At 36.4% G+C, this 11,131-nt stretch overlaps 1 long non-coding RNA gene across 1 annotated transcript; it reads left to right on the top strand.

Annotated features, from left to right (window-relative positions):
* Positions 1-8,946: 8,946 nt before the first annotated feature.
* On the top strand, positions 8,947-10,873 carry LOC138716221 (uncharacterized). Its single transcript, XR_011336597.1, has 3 exons — positions 8,947-9,119; positions 10,495-10,635; positions 10,740-10,873. It is a non-coding gene; the product is annotated as an uncharacterized lncRNA (long non-coding RNA).
* Positions 10,874-11,131: the final 258 nt, after the last annotated feature.

Here is an 11,131-nt window from a genome sequence, read left to right as displayed (position 1 = left end):
TTTTTCTTAACACATCATTTTCATATTTGAAATACAAACTATATAGTTTTAGGAACTGGAGAATTTTAGGTTTCAAATTTAAAAAGAAAAAAAATATAATATTTATAATACCAGTACTCTGGAAATTGAAATGGCACTCACCTCTGCCCAGAAGTTTGTTTTGAATGGCAATTTTATATTGTAGAACAACAGAAAAATACTCGCTACTATTTTTTGTGTGTATAATTATCAGCATGGGTAATTAAATCTGAATATTTAGCATTCAATATCACCCTACACCATTTACACCGAGCTTTCGAACTATCACCGGTAACTTCTTCCACCCAATCTTTCAACACATTATGCTTTTTTTTTCACACATTTCTGAACTTTTGTACGTATTTTTCCCCCACACATTTCTGAACTTTTGTACGTATTTTTCCCCCACACATTTCTGAACTTTTGTACGTATTTTTCCCCCACACATTTCTGAACTTTTGTACGTATTTTTCCCCCACACATTTCTGAACTTTTGTACGTATTTTTCCCCCACACATTTCTGAACTTTTGTACGTATTTTTCCCCCACACATTTCTGAACTTTTGTACGTATTTTTCCCCCACACATTTCTGAACTTTTGTACGTATTTTTCCCCCACACATTTCTGAACTTTTGTACGTATTTTTCCCCCACACATTTCTGAACTTTTGTACGTATTTTTCCCCCACACATTTCTGAACTTTTGTACGTATTTTTCCCCCACACATTTCTGAACTTTTGTACGTATTTTTCCCCCACACATTTCTGAACTTTTGTACGTATTTTTCCCCCACACATTTCTGAACTTTTGTACGTATTTTTCCCCCACACATTTCTGAACTTTTGTACGTATTTTTCCCCCACACATTTCTGAACTTTTGTACGTATTTTTCCCCCACACATTTCTGAACTTTTGTACGTATTTTTCCCCCACACATTTCTGAACTTTTGTACGTATTTTTCCCCCACACATTTCTGAACTTTTGTACGTATTTTTCCCCCACACATTTCTGAACTTTTGTACGTATTTTTCCCCCACACATTTCTGAACTTTTGTACGTATTTTTCCCCCACACATTTCTGAACTTTTGTACGTATTTTTCCCCCACACATTTCTGAACTTTTGTACGTATTTTTCCCCCACACATTTCTGAACTTTTGTACGTATTTTTCCCCCACACATTTCTGAACTTTTGTACGTATTTTTCCCCCACACATTTCTGAACTTTTGTACGTATTTAGTTTTACGCGGCATATTCAAAATTGAATGAAGTAGATGAAGAATATACTGGACACTTCGGAAACAATCACACCAGTCGGTTCGAAATCTGATTTCACACTGAGCTGGAGACGTGTCTGCTAACAATGAGTCTGGTTTTAAGTTTTAAGTATATCTGTGTTACATAATCTCTAATGCGGAATGATATATTAAATATATATCATCTATCATAAATGAAAATAATAATTCAGTTCATTATCTATTCTTTATGATTAAATACATTAATTCATTTACAAAAACAATACATACATTAGATTAAGAGTTTAATGAATCCGGAATACCAACAACAACAATGGATGAAGCAGGAAACGGATGTGGTTGCCAGTGGCGTAGCATGAAATTTTGAGCAGGGGAAGCTAACTCAAGTTGTCTTTCATGCAATATGAGAAAACGTATTACAAAAATATAGTTTTAAAATTAATAGTAGTCGACTTCAAGTCAGCAGTCGAAGATTGGTTGGAACCTCGTAAGTAACAGCAATAAGGCATGACCTCAAACGATACGTAGTAAAATATGATTTCACGGTTTACACATATCTCTTAACAAAGCTAAAGTTTCTCTGTATATTTTATGTTACAATCATTAGCAAAATAAATAAATAAATGAATAAATGAATGAATGAATGAATAAATGAATAAATAATTAAATAAATAAACACGTATACGTATAACATTAGCTCACTCCCTGTCATACTTAGAGAAATCACAATATTAGTATCATTACGTAAGTATGCGTCTGTCTTTTGGTTGTGTCCTTTATTGACAGCAAGAGAGTCGGTCATTTGTTTTTTAAATCACACTTTTGGTCGTAAGTCAGTCTTGATAATACAATTGTCCTAAAAAAAATTCAAGTAAATTGGTGTCAGGAACTGTTATTTCGCTCATTATTTATTGTGTCAGCCACAATGCACACTAACACTTCAATTGAACACAACTGACGAAAAGGGATAACTCGGAAACTACTTATTTTAAATGTTAAAGCTAGCTTTTGCGAGCCTTGCGACTAGGGTAGTTTAGTTGGAAAGGGATGGAAAGTCTGCGGGGTGGATTACACAGAAGAAACCAGTTAGCTTGGAAGCTGGTGTGTGCAGGCTTCTTGTTTACTGCTGCATCACAAATCATCCTGAGCTGCCGCATCACAATATTTAACGCGTAAATATAAATTCTATTAAAATTAATAAATAATTTTCTCCATAAACTGCCGGTTTATTATGAAATTAATATTAACTGGGGAAGCTAAGCTTTTTAGCTTACATTGACGCTACGCCACTGGTGGTTGCACCAAATCGAGTTCACATAAAACGTTAATATTGTGTACTCGCACAATGAAAAAGTGTGTTAATACCATACTAAACTCAGGTTTATGATCAATTATCATTGTCCGCAAGTACATATAAAAATTATAACGTCTTTACAGGATAATAAACTTAAAAATATCATCTCTCTCTGCCTGGAATCATAAAAAAAACGCCAAATAAATAGCTAGCCGCTGACGGTAAAATCACAGTCTACTATATACAGTCACGAAGTTTGAGTTTTGAGGGTGCTAGAAACAATAGACTGTGACGGTACTATTTTGCATTGCCTGTAATGAGGCGATATTAGCGATCCTAGTGGTGAGCAACTATCTAATGTTTGCATATTTACTACGTATTGAGCTTTGCGACTGTATATACTAGACTGTGGTAAAATTCTACTTCTTTGTAGTGTAGAAAATTTGTTATAACCGGCTAAGTACGATGCACTCGATTTGTTTTGTTGCCCCGTAGGTAGAACAGCAGAATCAGCTAAATGTGGGGACTCTCTCCCTGCTCACCCGATTCCAATCACATTGGAAATGTACGGCTAGAGGTGAAGAAAGAAAGAAAGAAATGGAATCAACTGAGGATAAAGAATGTCTTGCGGGCTCAAATTCAAGAAGCCTGGGACACACTACCGACATCTGATGTCATTTCAGGCGAGTAATTCGGCCTGGCGGGTCACATAGTGTATAAGAGAAAATTTTTTTTGTTATTTTTTCATACAAGACCATTTATTTTTCTTGGGATTTGTTCCTTCATTATTTATTTTCATTGGTATCACAAATGATTTAAATATAAAAAAGACAGTAATCGGGATGCTAAATTGTTTTGTTAAACAAAACGTAAAAGTAAACTTGAGGCAGAACTCGACTCCAGGACCTTACAATCGGTACACGAGCACTTTAAACCCTCCAGCCATGAGAACACTGTAGGTCGGGTATTTCTGTATGGTATATTACACGTACTCTTCATATATAAGAGAAACCGCAAAGGATCGAAGGAAAACATAACTTTCTAGTATGAATGCAGCTTTATACGAGCGCTTTCAAAGTCTGTCGATCTCCAATTAATTTCTCGAGCTTTAGCATTTTCTTTGTCTTACGGTATGCCATGGAAATTAGAAAAATTCAAGTTGGAAGTTCAGTGCGTGCTATAAAAAAGCCCCTGGGAGTCAGTCTATCGTACCCCAGATGTTCTTTACAAGAATAGTTTCAATAGTGATTGAAAACAGCTGCAGTAATAATTCGATATAAACTTGTTTAATAATTAATGCGTTGGTTTTGAGCAAAGAAGCATTAATTTTCAATACACGGATCCCTGAAGGTAGTTAATGGCTCTCAGCTACAGTAATAGGTTCTATAAATAGTTCGACTGCATTTAAGGATTCGATCACAGTTTTTTCTTTTCATACTCTTTCTTGATATCGTAGTCCAATAGCAGTGATTCTAGAAGGTTCTAGTTACCACTACTTCAAAACCGAAATATGTAAGCGATGAAACATACGAGGTATCTCGGAAAGCAACGCACAACAATTTCTTTACAGCTGTAACTACTGAGTGAAGATGGAATGTGTCTACTTTTGAAGAAAAACGAAGAATTCGAGTGAAATCCACAGGGAAATATTGAAGGTGTATGGCGCTTGATTGGATCATAGCAACATCTCCAGGTTCTTCGAAGAAGTCCGGCCGACCAGTGACCGCTGCAACACCACCCAGTGTCAGAGCCATTAAGACGGCAACCATCCACCCTACAGTCCAGATCCCGCACCGTCTGTCTTTCATCACATCGGACCAATGAAGAAATTCATAGGAGGCCAACGGTTCGGTTCGGATTAAGAAGTGAAATCAGTCGTGTTCATAAAAAAAACTGAGTTTTGTGAACGAAGTGTCCTGAATATGGTGTTACGATGAGAAATGTGTCGAGAGGCTTGATTCCAATGTCTAAGAATAGGTAAAATCTGTAGCGTACTTGTGTATTATTTCGTTTTGCTTACCTATGAAATACGTTGTCAATTGTTGTGTGTTACTCTTCGATCCACCCTCGTATTATGAACCAAAATGTTCCATAGCAGTACCTATAAAAATTTGAATCCTGCCTTCGTAATTATTCACGGTTCGAAACTCTGAAACTCGTGACAGAAAAGTGAATGATAACGACAGACTAATATTGAATACAAAATATTCCGGTAATCAGTACCTATACGTCGACATGATCTAACTCCATGCGGGTTGTCATTGACCTCATATATCTCATATTTCGGTATAACATAGTCTCAATCCAACGTTCCTCATTATCTACTTGGGTTGTGATGTTCTCATGGTTGTGTTGCTAGAAATTACATACTCAAAATATGTTTAAGTAAATGCATAAATTTTGTCTGTTCTTTACACGTACCTCATTATGTGCGTTATTTATTCCGAACGAAAAAAAAGAAAAACAAATTAATTTGAGGGGTTACAGATAACTTACGTAATAAGAAATAATATGAGAATAGCAAATGAATCGATGAAACATTATCCAATGAAATACGCGACCATAAGAACCGTTGGAAAGCCGAAAGAAAATAAAACAATTAACATAGGTAACAGATCGACTGCACATGTTTAATATAAAAATAAAATTCGTAACATTCACGTGATGATGTCAGTGTAAGTTATCTTGATTCCGCCTGCGAAACATTAAATACCTCCCACATGTCTGGACTAATATTTAGGCTGCCTAACCTAAAATGAACGGCCTAAATCAGAGACCTTATACACTGAAGTTTTTTTTTTTTACGAAAAAAGTTGGAAAATGGTCTAATTTTCAGAGGGAAGTTTGTTTGAAATGTAAAGAATGTATGTATGTATGTATGTATGTATGTATGTATGTATGTATGTATGTATGTATGTATGTATGTATGGTGTAAATGTGGTGTGGTGTGGTGTAAAAGTGGTGTGAGTGTGGCGTAAGTGTGGTGTAAAAGTGGTGTTGAGTGTGGTGTGGTGTAAGTGTGGTGTGTGTGGTGTAAATGTGGTGTGGTGTAAGCCGTGTATGTCTTTATTCACACTGCAAATGGGTAAATACCCGATGGCATTGGTAACTAATTACACTCAATAATGACAATTAATAATTATGATAGAAACGATCACGATTTTAAAATCAAATGTAGGAAACAAAGAACAGAGTTCGACTTATCGATTATTATTGACACGTGAAGTACACACAATGTGGTCGGAACCTAGAAAATTCGAACGGATTTAGGTAAATTCGTTATCTAGAAGCAAAATTTTGATCCCAATATTTAGAATTCTGTAGTGCCTGAGATGAACAGATATTCGCTTTGACGATAGTAGTTTAGTTTTCAGTACTGGTTTGTCCTGCTGAATAATAAGTACTGTACTGTGGAAGATGCTGCAGTGTCGGAGGTGAAGAGGATGAAGAGGATGAAGAGGATGTATGTATGTATGTATATTATATGTATGTATAAATATATGTATGTATGTATGTATGAATTATGTAGGTATGTATGTATGTATGTATATTTTTCCTCACTGTGATCTCCAGGGAAGATGCTGCAGTGTCGGAGGTGAAGAGGATGTATGTATGTATATTATATGTATGTATGTATATTGTATGTATGTATGTATATTGTATGTATGTATGTATATTATATGTATGTATGTATATTATATGTATGTATGTATATTATATGTATGTATGTATGGATTATGTAGGTATGTATGTATATTTTTCCTCACTGTGATCTCCGGGGAAGATGCTGCAGCATCGGAGGTGAAGCAGATGAAGAGGAGCTCACCACCCTCACCCTGATCTCCGAGGAAGATGTTGCAGCATCGGAGGTGAAGCAGATGAAGAGGAGCTCACCACCCTCACCCTGATCTCCGGGGAAGATGCTGCAGCGTCGGAGGTGAAGCAGATGAAGAGGAGCTCACCACCCTCACCCTGATCTCCGGGAAAGATGTTGCAGCATCGGAGGTGAAGCAGATGAAGAGGAGCTCACCACCCTCACCCTGATCTCCGGGGAAGATGCTGCAGCGTCAGAGATGAAGCAGATGAAGAGGAGCTCACTACCCTCACCCTGATATCCGAGGAATTGCAGCAGCACAGTTACTTATATTGTAAAACATAATCCTGCATGTACAGATAATCTTTGTAATTTTCCAATGAAATTTCAATAACTCAAAATTTCTATAAATCGAACTATTTTTTTTTTTGGTCTCGTTGCGATTCGAGAAATCGAGGTCAGACTGATTAATATATAAGATAATAAGGACACAAAATTCTTTTATTATAGAAAATTAAACGAGTTAAAATTTGTTAAAAATTGGATGGCTGTGAAAAAATTACGTTTCAAAGATTTTATGAGAGTAATCGTGAATATGTTCTATTAGAACATAGTATAATATTAATAAATATACCATAATATGAAGTTACTACTGCCAGTGGGTATTTGGTCATTTGCAGTGTAAATAAATATATACAGACTTAAAGCCTAACTCTACAAATGCAAGTTGGAAGTTTCAGTGTCGAGTGCTATAGAGAAGTCCCTGGACATTAGCTTGCCCCAGATGCTCCGTACAAGAATCTGACTGCCTTGCCCAACGCTGTGCAGATGTGTCACATTGACCCAGAGCTGTGGCTGTAATTGATGCAGTGCTGCATCATAACTGACGAAACTGTGAGTATTGCAGTGTCTTACCAGAATTTTCTTCTGTGTATTACTGAAATTCTCGTTGTAATTGGTCAATTACATTGCACCCATTTTGTTTTGTTGTCTCTAAAGAAGAACTTTAGTATCACTTGAACGTCAGGCTGCCATGCCCCAGATGCTCCGCAGAAGAAAGAATACCACCGCATAAGAAAGAAGAAACCACCGCAGAAGAAAGAAGAATACCTCCGCAGGAAGAATACCTGCCCAACGTTGTACAGATGCGTTATGTCGACCCAATGCTGTTGCTGTAATTGATGGAGTTGTGCACCATAACTAACAAAGCTGTAAGTATTGCAGTGTCTTACCAAATTTACTAAATTAGTGTGATCAGAAAATGAAAGGTACACATGAAACAGACATAATAACGAGCATATTTGACAATAGTGTAATAAGTTTTAGTATCAAGTATTATTAGAAACAGTGTGTGTTCGATATAGTCTAAGTGATCTGAAAATCAAGAACAGAGTGTTAAAAGTGTCAATTCTGAATGAATTAGAGAAGTGTAATAGGAAATTAAGTATAACGAGAGAGATAATTGAAAATAGGTGAGGAGTCTGGCGGAGGAGGGTAGCTAGGATAGCAAGTATAATAGGTAGATAATTAGTGAGATCTGAAAAAGGAATTGCATACAACAAACAGACATAATAATGAACTTATTGGACAATGGGGTAGTATGTTTTAGTAACAAGTATTATCAGAAACAGTATGTGTTCGATATAAGTGTACTGAAAATCAAGAACAGAGTCGTAAAAGTGGCAATTTAGGATGATCTAAATCAAGTTGTTAAGTTTTTAAAGGTGAGAATTGTCGAATGATTTAAATCAAGCTGTTAGGTTTTTGAAAGATGGAAAGAATTGATCAATTTAAAGAGCGTCTATATAAGGTATATCTGCAGTGAACGTAGTTGTGGCACCAGATACAAAAATTGTGAGGTCGACATTACATGGATCTAAATGTTGGCAATCAAATACAATACAATACCAGAATTTACTTCTGTGTACTACTGAAATCCTTGTTGTAACTGTTCAACTACATTTCACCTGTTTTGTTTTGTTGTCTCTAAGGAAGAACTGCAGAATCAGAAGAATACCACTGCAGAAGAGAGAAGAAACCACCGCAGAAGAAAGAAGAATACCCCGCAGGAAGAATTCTGCCCAACGCTGTGCAGATGCGTTATGTCGACCCAATGCTGTGTTCTGTAATTGATGGAGTTCTGCATCGTAACTAACAAAGCTGTAAGTATTGCAGTGACTTACCAGAATTTACTTCTGTGTACTACTGAAATCGTTGTTGTAACTTTTCAACTACATTTCACCTGTTTTGTTTTGTTGCCTCTAAGGAAGAACTGCAGAATCAGAAGAATACCACCGCAGAAGAAAGAAGAAACCACCGCAGAAGAAACAAGAAAGAAGAAACCACCGCAGGAAGAATACCTGCCCAACGCTGTGCAGCTGCGTTATGTCGACCCAATGCTGTGTTCTGTAATTGATGGAGTTCTGTATCGCAACTAACAAAGCTGTAAGTATTGCAGTGACTTACCAGAATTTACTTCTGTGTACTACTGAAATCATTGTTGTAACTGTTCAACTACATTTCACCCATTTTGTTTTGTTGCCTCTAAGGAAGAACTGCAGAATCAGAAGAATACCACCGCAGAAGAAAGAAGAAACCACCGCAGAAGAAAGAAGAAACAAGAAAGAAGAAACCACCGCAGGAAGAATACCTGCCCAACGCTGTGCAGATGCGTTATGTCGACCCAATGCTGTGTTCTGTAATTGATGGAGTTCTGCACCATAACCAACAAAGCTGTAAGTATTGCAGTGTCTTACCAGAATTTACTTCTGTGTACTACTGAAATCCTTGTTGTAACTAGGGAGCGGATGTTTATGTGCTAAAAAATTTAAATATATTAATTTTTATGTGCCAAAAAGTACGAAAATATTTGCTAAAAATTAAAAATATATATATATATATATATATATTTTAAATATGACAAAAATGCCTTACTCAGCTTGGAAAAAAAAAATGTTACTAGGTACTCACCAACCACACTTGAGTGCTAGTAGTTGGCCGAGAATTGCAGTGAACAACAAAGGTCGCCTCCAAATTCTCCATCACAAATGCATGCCGATTATCTCTGAATGACGACTTATACTGTGAAAACGATCTTTCCACATCACAGGCCGTCAGACATGCATTTTTAAAGAGAGGAATGTCACAAACACCTACTTCACACATTTTTTTATATCCACTGTTTTTGCCAAACACATTCTGGAATTCGTCCCTTAGTACTTGTACTTCTGAACCTGGTAGCGAGTCTAGTTTAATTTTCATGGCACGCATCTCCCTGTTTCAGACAACAGGTTTTTGGATGTTTCGAGTTTTTTTAAGGAGTCACATAAAAAGCTTAGATTTGCTAATAGGAAAGCCAAATCGGTTTTTAAACAACCATCTTTCAGTATATCTTGAAGGATATTGATTGACGAAGCCTTATAACAGGGAATCACAACAAGACGTATTGCCTTACTTGATGGACATGAGCGAGAGGCGAGAGATTTGTTTAAATTAAATAGTGTTCATACCAGAGCTCTTATCTGTTGTGTTTCACAAACAAAGCGTGGAATGAAATCATCTTCAGCAACAATAAACATCCCTAATTATGTGTTGCAAGATCTTTCCTCCTTGTCCACGTTAATTTCTTTTCTAATAATAACACTGATATGCTGCCTAGCAGTTCTCAGAACTTCATGCGAAACTATTACAAAAATGGATCACGGATACACCACACAATGCATAGAAACTCGAAACAACCAAGAATTCTTAAAAAGTTAACATACTTCTGAGTGACATAATTGATTTAGTTTTAAAATGTTTAAAAGTTCTTGTAAAAAATTATTTAAGTAAAAAAACTCCAAGATTTATGTGTTTTTAATAGATTTCCTGAAAATATGTATTTACATAATTTTTTTGTGAAAATATGTATTTACATAATTTTTTTGTGAAAATATGTGTTTTTCTGTGAAATAAAATTCGGGTTTTAAACTTGAAACTTCATGTTCGGAATTTTTAACTTTGTTAATTGTGTTTTATCACACGCAAAAATAATATTTAATTACATAGAAATCGCTCCTTAGTTGTAACTGTTCAACTACATTTCACCCGTTTTGTTTTGTTGCCTCTAAGGAAGAACTGCAGAATCAGAAGAATACCACCGCAGAAGAAAGAAGAAACCACCGCAGAAGAAAGAAGAAACCCGCTGTGCAGATGCGTTACATCGACCCAATGCTGTAATTAATGGAGTTCTGCACCATAACTAACAAAGCTGTAAGTATTGTAGTGTCTTACCAGAATTTACTTCTGTGTACTACTGAAATTCTTGATGTAACTGGTTAATTACATTGCACCCGTTTTGTTTTGTTGTCTCTAAGGAAGAACTGCAGAATCACTTGAACGTCAGGCTGCCATGCTCCAGATGCTCCGCAGAAGAAAGAAGAAACCACCGCAGAAGAAAGAAGAATATCTCTGGATGAGAATATCTGCAGAAGAATATCTCCGGAGAAGAATACCTGTGAGTATTGCAGTGTCTTACCAGAATTTACTTCTGTGTACTACTGAAAGTCTTGATGTAACTGGTCAACTACATTGTACCTGTTTTGTTTTGTTGCCTCTAAGGAAGAACTGCAGAATCAACCACCTGGATGTCAGGCTGCCGTGGCCCAGATGCTCCGCAGAAGAATACCTCCATAGAAGACCGGTGTGTATTGTAGTGCCTTTCTAGAGTATTACGTCTATGTACTATAGAAGTATGTGTTGTTACAGT

The sequence above is a fragment of the Periplaneta americana genome, chromosome 16 (genome assembly GCF_040183065.1).
Source record: "Periplaneta americana isolate PAMFEO1 chromosome 16, P.americana_PAMFEO1_priV1, whole genome shotgun sequence".
Lineage (NCBI taxonomy): Eukaryota > Metazoa > Arthropoda > Insecta > Blattodea > Blattidae > Periplaneta > Periplaneta americana.
The sequence above is the reverse complement of the archived record's forward strand: the minus strand, read 5'-3'. Positions and strand labels throughout refer to the sequence as shown.